The sequence below is a fragment of the Melopsittacus undulatus genome, chromosome 2 (assembly GCF_012275295.1).
Source record: "Melopsittacus undulatus isolate bMelUnd1 chromosome 2, bMelUnd1.mat.Z, whole genome shotgun sequence".
NCBI lineage: Eukaryota > Metazoa > Chordata > Aves > Psittaciformes > Psittaculidae > Melopsittacus > Melopsittacus undulatus.
The window spans coordinates 33,944,769-33,957,536 of NC_047528.1; positions in this window are offsets into that span (position 1 = coordinate 33,944,769).

A 12,768-nucleotide genomic window follows, 5' to 3' on the forward strand; every position below is an offset into this window, starting at 1 on the left:
TCACAAAAGCAAACCATGCTCCACAAGACGAATTGTGCAAGAAACACAGGACCTACACTTAGATCAGTACCTTTGCTGTAAGGTGCAAGCACACACTCTTGACATTTGCTGTCCTTGGAAATAGAAGCATAACAATTTGAGCTAAAAAACAATAATCAAAAGCTATGCACACCACCTGTCAGTGGCATCAGTATTGCTGAGTTGGGCTAACTGAACTACCTTTCACAGGTATCTACTGTTCTGTGTTGTCAGAAGCTGGCCAGTTCATTGTTCTCTAATGCCTAATCCCAGCGGGCAGCTGTTTCAATTTCATTCATGTGCAGTTCTGCTCCAATACACCATACAATTTATATGGACTTTACTGTCACTACTGAAATGTTCTATTATGCATTGTGGCTCCCTGATGTGTCTAATTGTGTTACATTGTCAGGTTTATGAAATTTACTGTAAAAAAATGCTTTATTCTTCTGTCTTTTCTGTGATGTTGTGCTTTTCTTTCTTGTATTAAGTATTTGCTAGTTTTCTATTAGATGTTTTCTACTTTAATTAGATGTTTGCAAGTCTTCTGTCGTTAAGCTATGTAGGCTATAATCAAGCTGAAATGCTTGATTTTGACTTTTTCTTGTAAAATATCTAGAATGTGTTTCAGTATTTTTGGAAGAGTGCATGTAACTAAGCTGTAGAAATACAGTATGCTAATAGATTCCAAATAAAAAAGACATACTCAAATGACCATGAATTTAACATGTTTTTCCAGACTTATCTCTGTTTTGAAAATAATTACTCTTGAAGTAAAGCTAATGTGGACTACGCCAGTGAATACATAGAATCATAGAATAGTTAGGATTGGAAAGGACCTCAAGATCATCTACTTCCAACCCCCCTGCCATGGGCAGGGACACCTCAAACTAAACCATATCACCCAGGGCTTCATCCAACCTGGTCTTGAACACCGCCAGGGATGGAGCATTCGCTACCTCCCTGGGCAACCCATTCCAGTGCCTCACCACCCTAACAGGAAAGAATTTCTTCCTTATATCCAGTCTAAACCTCTGCTGTTTAAGTTTCAACACGTTACTCCTTGTCCTATCACTACAGTGCCTAATGAATAGTCCCTCCCCAGCATCCCTGTAGGCCCCCTTCAGATAGTGGAAGGCTGCTATGAGGTCTCCACGCAGCCTTCTCTTCTCCAGGCTGAACAGCTCCAACTTTCTCAGCCTGTCTTCATATGGGAGGTGCTCCAGTCCCCTGATCATCCTCGTGGCCCTCCTCTGGACTTGTTCTAACAGTACCATGTCCTTTCTATGTTGAGGACACCAGAACTGCACACAATACTCCAAGTGAGGTCTCACGAGAGCAGAGTAAAGGGGCAGGATCACCTCCTTTGACCTGCTGGTCATGCTCCTCTTGATGCAGCCCAGGATATGGTTGGCTTTCTGGGCTGTGAGTGCACACTGCTGGCTCATGTTCATTTTCCCATTGACCAACACCCCCAAGTCCTTCTCCGCAGGACTACCATGAATTTCCTTTTTGCCCAACCTGTAGCTGTGCCTGGGATAGCTCCCACCGAGGTTTAGGACCTTGCACTTGGCATGGTTAAACTTCATGAGGTTGGCATCAGCCCACCTCACAAGTGTGTCAAGGTCCCTCTGCATGGCATTCCTTCCCTCTAGCGTATCAACTGAACCACACAGCTTGGTGTCATCGGCAAACTTGCTGAGGGCACACTCAATTCCATTGTCCATGTCAGCGACAAAGATATTAAACAAGACCAGTCCCAACACCGATCCCTGAGGGACACCACTTGTTACTGATCTCCAGCCAGGCATTGAACATAACAGTCTACTTCACAATTACTTACTTGATAATGATATCTATGAATGCAAATTTTTAACTTTTGTCTATATACTTAAAAGGCCCAGTTATGCCCAGTTATCATAATTTTAGGCATACTCTTTCCCTATGATTTAATCTTCTTACCACACTGTGAATTTTTTCATAGCCTTTCCTGGGTATGTATTCTTAATTTACTCTGACATATTTTTTCAGTGTAACATGCACAATAAAATGCAAGAGAATTCATACAAAACTTTGACTTTCTTCTAGCTTTTTTTCTTTAATAGCACCCTTCATACCAATGTGGAGAAAATGCCACTTTGAATCAGAAAATACAAATGGATCTAAAAATTATAAGAAGAAAAAGCACTACCTATTTAAATCAACATAGGAACATTGCTACATTTGAGAAAAGGTCTTTTATTTTTAAGGCAATGCATTATAAGAAAAGAGAAGCTCAGATATTTTAAAGATATATGAAAGGAATAAGTTGAAGAAATGAGGGAAAAAAAGCCAATGGCATTTAAAATGTGAAACTGATTTTACTGCCAGCACAAAGATTAGCTGTGACAGGGACATCTAAATACATCATGAAGAGTTTCATGTAAAGAGCTGTACATAGAGAATCATTAGTAATGCATGAGGACATCTTCTGTTGATCCAACAAAACCTATGAAGAATGCTTTAATATATCTTCTTCTGTACTGTCTCTGCACTGTCAACTGACGAGATTTTTGTAACTCTCACAATATTCTGTTTTCTTTAAAGCCTAAAATTCTTTTGGCACGTAACTGTTTATAAAAGAATTTGAAGTGTCTTACTTTCAAAGTTTATTATATTCAGGTTTGCTAAGAAAAGACTTTAGGTGCATAGAATATAAGAGTTTAAAGTCAAAACAGCAAAGAAACTTCATCTTCAAATTATTACTATTTAAAACTCATTTTAAAATCACGAATCTTTGGTGTTTGACTCATTTTTTGACTTTTCAGAGATGGTAAAATTTCATCTATTGGTATATAAATCCACTAATTTACACATCCACACACACAGTCTTTCGAAGTACATTCTCACAAAACACCGTATCTATGGAAATCTGACTCACTTCAAAGAATAAACAATCTTCCCACATTATACAATGCAATTTAGGTTGCACTGAAACCCTTTTAAAAATTAGGAGCCATACTATATTCACAGTTTCAACCTAAACCAGCCAATTTAGATGCAAAGTCAAATACAGAGGAAGAAAGGGAGTTAAATGTCATCTTTGACATGACTGTTCTTTCAGAATGAAAGTATGAATTTAAAAGCTTTGAAACAGTTTATCAGTGGGAAATCCCTCACTTTAAAAAACATTCTGGAAGTCCAGAAACATTCTGTAAGAGTTTGGTTTCTTCTGTCTCTCTACTCAGCTCCCTGCATCTGTATATTCTGTAGCCTTGCTCTTAAATGGGCTGCTTTTTAGAATTCCTTAGAGAAGCAAGAAGTGTTCCTGCAGTATTTCCAAGAAGGGTAAGAGATGGCTTTGAGATTCTCCTCAAAATATCACAGAGGATCTGCTGTAGACACAGATTTAAATCACACAGCAGAAAAGGCAGGGATAGGCACACAGAATCCTTAATCAGTTAATATAAGCCATCCACCTATTAGTTCCCATACCCAGCAAAAGAGTGGAAAGGTTTTTCTGGCTGCTGGTTTTTCTGCAATGAAAAAGGGAACACAGACATTATGCCTTCTTTCCTTCTGGAGTTCTCTGCTGCATGTAGGAAACCAGAACATGGCCTAGAAACACAGTTGTAACAGGGCTATACTGACAGGCATCTTTCAAAAGAGCCATGCAGTAGCTGAAAGCAGGGAGAGACATGTCTCTTCACGGCCTTTTGTCTGCTATGAATGAATCACATTTCTATTACAGATGTACCTGAAACAGAGGTCCTAATGCTCTAGGAGCTTGTTGGCCGGAGGATTTCCAGAGGACTTTCAGGTCTGGTCCACATTATGGAGCTCAACTTCCATACAAAGCACAGTCACCCAACACCTGTCGTTTCCACTCAAGTGCTGCCTCAGAGAAAAAAAGTCTTGCAATCAGACTTTGTGTTTTCATAAACTACTGCTGTTTTTTTTTAATGCCAGTGACATTGGCAGATCCATACTGTAAGTGAGAACAACTTCAGCTGCAGAGTTTAGAGATCCATTTCTATTTTGGATGGCAGAGTCATATTTGAAGGGACAGGAAACACTGAATATCACAGTCAGAGCTCACTGTTGGGATATGCAAAATTTGGTTAAATATCAGCTCTCCCTACCTTTGGGAAAGGTGTGGACAAATGTGCTCAGAGGGAGGCACTGGTATAGTCAAACAAGTCTACATGAAGTGCTAGGGAAGAGCCTACCAGACCTATTAGAAACAGGAGAGCAAATATATTTTAGTGTTTTCCTATGATGAGGTTTGCAGAATGTTCACTCCTCACAAGGACAGCTTCCACATGGGGTTAAAATGATCAACAGACTTTCCAAAATCTGCATGTTTAGCTGAAAAATGAGGCCATTAAAAAAATTCTTCAGTCTGAGGTTTTGACTGGAGCATTGCAACCCTCAGCTACAGTAGCAGTAGTATGTTGTTTACTGTGTTAGTGACTGGTTATTCTAAAACATCACTGAAATACATTTAGCAGTCTTACAGAATCAAGCAGGAACCTTGCCTTTCTCAGCCAGAACTGTCCTCAAATTCCAGAATAATCTGCCAGGATCATCTCACAAAGACTTTTCTCTTTAATAAATCCTCTCAGGTTTTGAGACAGATGGATGTAGTTCAACAAAGAGGTTTCGGATTCTCTTCAAAAACATTTGAAAAGAATTCTACACATTAATGTTTTTCCCAAAGTATCATTAGAGGTTTCATTAAGTTGTTTGCAGAGACACTACAGAGAAAATACAATATTACAGAAAGACTAATTCTATCTCTGACAAATTCATTTGAATCTAAATATTTTTTACTGAGTGTCATACTCATTGTGCCAGTGATTCCTAAATACTTAGCCATATGTGATTTAAAATTATGCCCATCATTGATTTTCCCTTTTCTCCTACTGCAAAAAATAAAAGTCAACAAAAATTAATGAAGTTTTTCAGTCTTCATAGAGAAATGAGGGAGAGGGGGATCTACAGATGTTACTGACAGTTACCATGGTTATAAAATGTGCTTTCTTTCATCAAGCTCATTGTACATTTTCTAGTGTAAAACAAAAGGAGATAATTTTACTACATCCATGAATTCCACAGCTTAATAAAAGAAGAAAGACAGGACATAATTAATAGTTCATATTACAGTGTGGACAGTAAAATATCTGTCAAAAGATATTTTTCAAAGGATTTCATGATGTAGTCCAAATATTTAATATTCAATATGATCATCCATCAAAAGATTTATGTCAGATTAAAAAAAAAATCTATCAATATAGTTAAAAGATGAAGTTCTAAAGGTTAAGCTCAGGAAGAGAGAAAACCAAAACAAAGTAAAAGCAATGCAGTAAAAAACAATCATACAAAACATCTCCAGCCAATAAATTGTAAGTTTCTTTATCAAACACAGTCTGAGAAGCTGAGTAACTAGCTTCAGGAGTTGCTTTGTATAATCATAAATTATCAGATAAATTTCTATCATTGTTCCAGAAAATATGCTACAAAATCTCCAATTATGATCCAAGAAAAATCAGAGTTAAAAAATACCTATGCAACTCATACTATATTAAGAAACACCAAACACTCATTAAAAAAAGAAAAAAAAATAAAGTGAGAGATTTGGTAGGGAAGGGGTAATGGCTGTAAATTAGTAGTAGACTTAGATTAGATACCAGAAGAAATTCTTCACTGAGGGTGCTGAGACACTGGCACAGATTGCCCAGAGAAGCTGTGGATGGCCCATCGCTGGCAGAGTTCAAGGCCAGGTTGGACAGGGCTCTGAGCAACCTGGTCTATTGGAAAGCGCCCCTGACTATGACAGGGGGTTGGAACTGGATGATCTTTAAAGTCCCTTCCAATCCAAACCATTCCATGATTTTATGATTTTCTCCTGGCAAGTTCCAGAACTAATGTAATCACTTCAAGCAACTGATGGGAAAGCTGTGTGCTGATCTCTATTACCCTTTAGTGCTATACTATGAGAGAGGTGTCAGAAATATTTTGTGTATTAAAAATATTTTTTTTCAGATCTCAGTGGTAGACGAAATACCACATAAAAGAAAGTCACAAGAAATTTGTATAGTATTGCCTCCAATCAATCTAATCCCTCCACATAGACTTCTGATTCCCATTGATATTCTCAAGTGCCTGCTTTCAGCATTGTTTGTCAGAATCTTTGTTCTCCAGTAAAGCATTTCCTTTCATTAAGTCACATTACAGACTCATCATTTCCACCTTTCTCTGCTGTGCATCTATCAGTATCCACACTTCACTTTTCCTCCAATGCTTCTGCTTGCCTTTCAACTTTCATTATCCTTATTAGAAACACATCCATATTTTTGCTTTCATCTTTTCCTTTAAGGAGCCAAAAGACGACAAAACAGTTTTCAAAGGGAGCTGGGTCAGGAGCATAAGACATTTCTGATGAGATTTTTCTACCGTGCAAAACAGAGTAAAGCAGGAAAAAGGAGAAAGAAACTAGACCTGTGTGAAGTGAGCATTTTTTTTTGTTTGTTTTACAGACAGTTTCCTGAGAAAATACAACTTTTTATGGAACCTGATGAACAGTTTGGGAAAGATATGTCTTGAGAAAATCTCACTAAAATTTAGTAACTTCTTCCTATCTAGAAGGCTAGTAATTTTGTCCTGTGTCAAAACATGTTTGTAAAACTTGTCAATTTCTATCTCTGGCTAGAAAGAAAATGAAAGAAGAAAAATCCTATAGACACTGAGTGCACGAAGTAAGAAATGTCCTTTTTCATGAGTCCTGTATAAACATGTTTTGTCAACTGTTTCATCAATTACAGCAGAGCTGTAAATCCACCAGCATGTGCTAGCTTCAAGAATTTCTTCATTTTGCTCACAGCATCCAAGTGTGGAAGCAGAGATAATTCTTTTTTTCACATTACTCCTTGTATCAAGTAACACCTTCGCTACTCACAAAGTTAAGGAAATAATCTGCCCTTTTCAAAGAAAAACAAAAATTGTATTATAAACATTAAAAATAAGACATTGGATTTTTTTTTTAATAGAAAGTCAATTATTTAAATCAAGATCCAACAGAAAAGTTTCTAAAGACATATTTTCATAAAAAAGGTGAGGTATGTAAATGTATGTAAGTGGGGGTCTCACAGATTATGTAAAAAGGGTCTCCCAAATAGACTTGTCTACTGCAAGGTCTGTCCCAGAACATTTAAGATGCCTGTAGTGCTAAACCAAAGGTTGAAAAGCAGGTTTAGGGGCTTCAGGTGTAGGTTTCTAGGTTTATGTTTTATGTAGGTTCCATTTTAGGTATCTTCAGTCTCTTGTTTTCTGTGTCTGGCACCAAACATGGCAGCACTCCATAAACTGCATTGTAGGTGCTGCTTGATTTTGAAATGCTTCTGAGTAATTTAATATATAAACCCTTATTGAGCATACCACCATTATTATATGATAGCAACTTGAGACATTCTCCAGTTCAAAGAGATCACATTCAATATTTAATATGTTATGAGGAAAAAAATAAATTCAATATAGGGTGCAGTAAGTAGCACATACCGGTTGCATCTTTTACATGCGTAGGTACATACGTTATCTTGAAGACAATAGTTCTGATTCCTTAGGTCACTTAAAGGCAATGGTTGTTTAATTTTAATTAGAGCATAGGTATTTATGGTATTTTCCCTAATTATCCATCTATCCCAGGGTTAGGTCTTGATTATCTCTGCATAAATTGCTAGACATCTACGTCTTCAGTCATGGCTCTTTTATGATGGCTATTGTAAAATGCACAACAGCAATTAGATCATACACAGAAAAAAAGAAATGAGGGTATCGCTGGAACAGATTTTCAAGAAGTTAGATAAAAAGTGGGAGAAAAAGTGGTATCAACTCTATATAGATAGGCTCCATAAGAATGAAAGAACATTATTCTTAGAGTCGTAACAACGGTCCATCTAGTCCAGTGTCCTGCCTCTGACTGTGGCCAGAAAAGACATTTATGAGAAAACTGTAAGAAAATGAGGCAAGAATAAGGTAATAGTTCTCTCTCATAAATCATCTGAAAATGCCAGTAGCCTGATGTTTAGGAGGTCCTAAGCAAAAGGTTGTATCTGCATCATGGATTTAATATTTCCTGCACACTTTTCCCCAAGAATTTTTAACTCACTCATATTTCTGGAAAGGAGAACATCCTATGAAAATGAAATCTATGGTTTAATTTTAAACTGTGTGACATCCTTGTACTAAATTATGCTTTTTCTGATTTCATGTGTCTGTATCATAATCCATTTCAACCACTTTCTATACTGGACTTTTAAGACCATCCTTTGTTGTCCTTTTCTGATATCTTTGCTAAGATAGCAAGAAGATAGCAAACGACATTCAGGAGAGAGGTGTACTGTAGAACTACCCAGGGTTATAAACCGATTTTCCATTTTACTTTTTACCCCTTTTTTATGATTTCCAATTTTATTTTTGAACTGCATTTGGCCATCAGATATGTATAGTGGTTTGTCAAAAAAGCCTCTTTCCTGGACATTTATACATGACTTAGTGCCAATATTTGTGAACTTAATTTTCCCCTTCATGTGTATTATTTTGTGTTTATTGATCTTTAATTTCATCTACCCTCTTATTGGCTGCTGTCTACTATGAAATCTTACTGCGGATTCAGCTAATTTCAGTTTCAATCAAGCTGAAGAGATACATAATAGCATCAAATTTAAGGTTCTTGCTGTTCGCCCCCATCTTAAATTATATAAGAGTATTTAAGCAACATGTATTTGAGAACTAAGCCTTCTGGGATAATTACATTACTATACTCATTTAGTAAGTGACCATCTAAGTTTAATTTCAAATTTCCACCTCTTAGCCTACTGCTGGTCATGAAATTCCCTCTTACTCACTAATAATTTTATTTATTTAGGAATCATTGGTGAAGGATTTCTTTGATAGCTTCTAGAAAATCCATGTAGGGTGTTTCAAGCAAATAACACGTACATGTTCACCGACATTAAGAAAAAACCAACCAAACAACAAACTTCTACTGCATTTGTGAATCACAGACTTCTTTCTACAAATGTCCTGTTTAGTCATGGCCTCATATTATCATTTATAGTAAATAAACTAGTGTGTCTGTGAATAATATTTTTCAACATATTGCTTTTAACATTTGCCTGAAATAGCAGTCAGATATAAAAATCTTTAATTTCCCAGATGCCTTTGGTGTCCTTTAGAAAATAGTCACTACATTAATTCATTCATCTGATATTAAAGCCAGTGTAAGCAGTAAGCTATCCACTACAAACAAGATCAGCAATCTTGTATTTGATTTCCTTTAAAACTCTTGGGCAAAAGTAATTTCATTCTGACAATATGTAGCTATTAATTTGTTCTAAAACCTTTTATACTGACACTTTCTGGACAGTTCCTTAGACTTGACACCCATAAAGAAGAAAACTTCTATAATGGCCATCACTATTAATACTAATGCAGAGAATTGATTTAACTTTTATGCAGTGGCCTTATCTTCTGATACTGTTCCTCATACACATCAATCTTATGCTGGCTATAGAATTTCTTTGGCAGGGTTTCTGCTTCTGATGTGTTAAATATATATATATATATATTACTCATTTTTTATGCTGTTAGCAAATTACTCCACAAGATCTTTTTTGGCCTGCCTTATTGTGTACTTAAGTTTACCTTGCCAATGTCTAGACTACCTTCTTTCATCTTCTGGACACAGCTTCTGCTTTCTACCCTCAATGATTTCCCCACCCTTACTGTTGAAAGAGAACTGTTGGCAGCCAGGAATGCAAAAGTCATAGGACCTGAAATGAAATAGACAAGAATGACTTGAATTTATCTCAGCAGAAATGGGAGAAACTAATCTGATAGTTTCTTCTAGGACTACTCTACTTTTATGATGATCTAATGTAAAATATACTCTGCCAGAAGCAGGATCTAGGACCCAGACTGTTGCCATCCAGGTGAGGACTGATCTTTCCTCTAGCCTTCTACGTGGCCTAGTGGCTTAACTAGGTGACCATTACCTCTTCATTTCACAAAAGCCTAGGGCCATTATCAGTACTTTCTGTCAGAGAGACATGAGAGAGAGGAGAGGACAACCTAACTTCTCTTAAGACTTAAAAATAAGATCTGATAATTCCAGGTGTACTAGCTTTTACTCAGATGATATTCTTCATAGTAGCTTGTAATGTGGTGTTTTGGATTTGAGAGCACATAACACACCGATGGTTTAGGTACACTTCATGCAGTGCTTACACAGCATCAAGGTCTCCTCTGTTTCTCACAACACCCCACCAACAAAGAGGCTGGGGGTGCACAAGAAACTGGAGGAGATACAAGTCAGCACATCTGATCCTAGCTAACTAAAGTATATCCCATACCAGATGCCACCGTGTTCAGCAATATAAGTGGTTGTGGAAGAAGGAGGAAAACAGGATGTTTAGAGTTACAACATTTTTCTTCACGAGTAACCCAGTTTTCCTGTAATTGGCTGAACACCTGCCTGCCGATGGAAAGTAGTTAATGAATTCCTTGGTTTGCTTTGCTTGTGTGCACAGCTTTTGCCTCACCTATTAAACTGTCTTTATCTCAACCCATAAATTTTATTACTTTTGCCCTTCCAATTCTCTTTCTTATCCCACTGGGGGAGAGTGAGCAAGTGGCCAGTGTGGCTGAGCTGCCTGCTGCACTCAAACCACAGTATGGGACAAAAGATCTGTCAGTCTAGTTAGCACAGGGCAGACCCCAATTTTAATACAGGTATAAAATTAGAGACAAGTGTCATTCGTACATGGGGAAAATTAGTTTGTTCTCATTGAAGCTTTCTAGGAGGAATTTTAGAAATAGCGTGTAGAGTGATGATGAAAAATAGGTGTTTATAATCACTGAATTGTATAGACACCATTGCTGTGTCTATGCCATTTAAAAGATGTCTAACACTTGAGGACTGGAGCAGATAATCTGCACAGTAAATTTTTTACATAAATTTTTACCAATTTTTTTAGTTTTTTCTTTTTTATTACTATATATGTTGCCTATATTTTTTACAAATAACCGTTCTTACTTAGTTCTGTACATTTAATTTTTACATTATGCAGTTTGCATACTTTCTGCTTTTTTTTAAACATCTGATCTCTTGTTTTTCATTTCATGTGCTAAGTGTAACAGCAATATCAAATGTTTTGAATACTAGAACATTTTTACATAAAAGACCACTTATTTTTCACTATTGAAGTTGCAACCACAGCAGAGAACTCCACATCTGTATAATGAAAGGAAAGACCTGTATGAATGCTGTCTGGCATGAGTGTATCAGAAAGCCTCTACTTGTATGTATTTAAGAAAAAGCTATGTTGGAGACAATGATACAAGAGAAACAGAGTGAAAACTCCAGTAAAAGTCTTAGGAACTGTTTAAACTACCAAAATCTTTTCACTCCCTTGGATATAACTCAGGGGAACCCAGCTTCCAAGTTCCTTTCCCTGGAAATCATTGCAGTAAGAGCAGGGTGTTACCAGACATATAACAATGGACATCATTTTAGTCCTGTTCTGTGGTTCTGTGCAGGAGTGTCATAGTTTAAGCCCAGGCCATAAGTCAGCCATACAGCCCTCTTGCTCACTCTCCACCTTTCTTCCCCCTCCCCCCCACCCCCTCCCCACCTCCCCCCCACTCTTGGAGGAATGGGGAGGAGAATCGGAAGAATGTAACTCCCATGGGTTGAGATAAGAACAGTCCAGTAACTAAGGTATGACACAAATCACTACTGCTACCACCAATAATAATAATGATAAGGGAAATAACAAGGGAAGAGAATACAATACCACTCATCAATACACAGCCTGACCGAGAAGTGAACTAGCCCTTCCGGGTAACTCCCAGTTTACCTCCTGGGCATGACATGCTGTGGTATGGAATACCTCTTTGGCTAGTTTGGGTCAGGTGTCCTGTCTCTGCTTCCTTCCGGCTTCCTCTCCTCCCTGGCAGAGCATGAGACTCACAAAGTCCTTAGTCAGACCAAATATTTGAGCAATAACTAAAAACATTGCTGTTATTAGTGATATTCCCATGCCGAAAGTCAAAATCACAGCGCTGCAGCAGCTACTAAGAAGGAGAAAAAATAACTGCTACTGCTGAACCCAGGATAAGGAGACTGACAGAATATTAGAATATATCTTCACTGACACTGGCTGTAAAGGCTTGGCAAAATAGTATGTGAAGGAGCTGAGCAATACAGCCTAAATGTTTTCCAGTAGTATGAGCATTTTTGTTTTCTGCTTTATAACTTGTTGTGATCTGCTTTACGTTCTCATATTTTGATAGATTACCCAGTTTTATCTCATAACATTCTGTGGCTACATAAGCATGATTTTAGAGTAAAGATGACTCATATTGATCAAATTGTCTCCTTTGGGAGTTGTGAATACACTATGCAGTGGATTCATTTAAGGTGCCTGTTAATCCAGGAGATGACAAGGACATCTTTATAAGCAAAGGCTGTGGCTTGCTTTCCCATGGCAAGCAGTGTCACTGAAGTGAAGTGGTCTTAGTTCACCTTTCATTATCACTTTAATTCTTAGCTAACCTTTCTGGTGCATATCTTTTTTTCTACACATTTTAAAAACGGAACAACAAACTATGTAAAAACTTTTCTTGACTTTTAAATCTGCCACTCTCTAGAAAGCTAAATATTAGAATTACTACGGAGTCAAATCCTGCAGTAAACTGATGTGCCTGTAT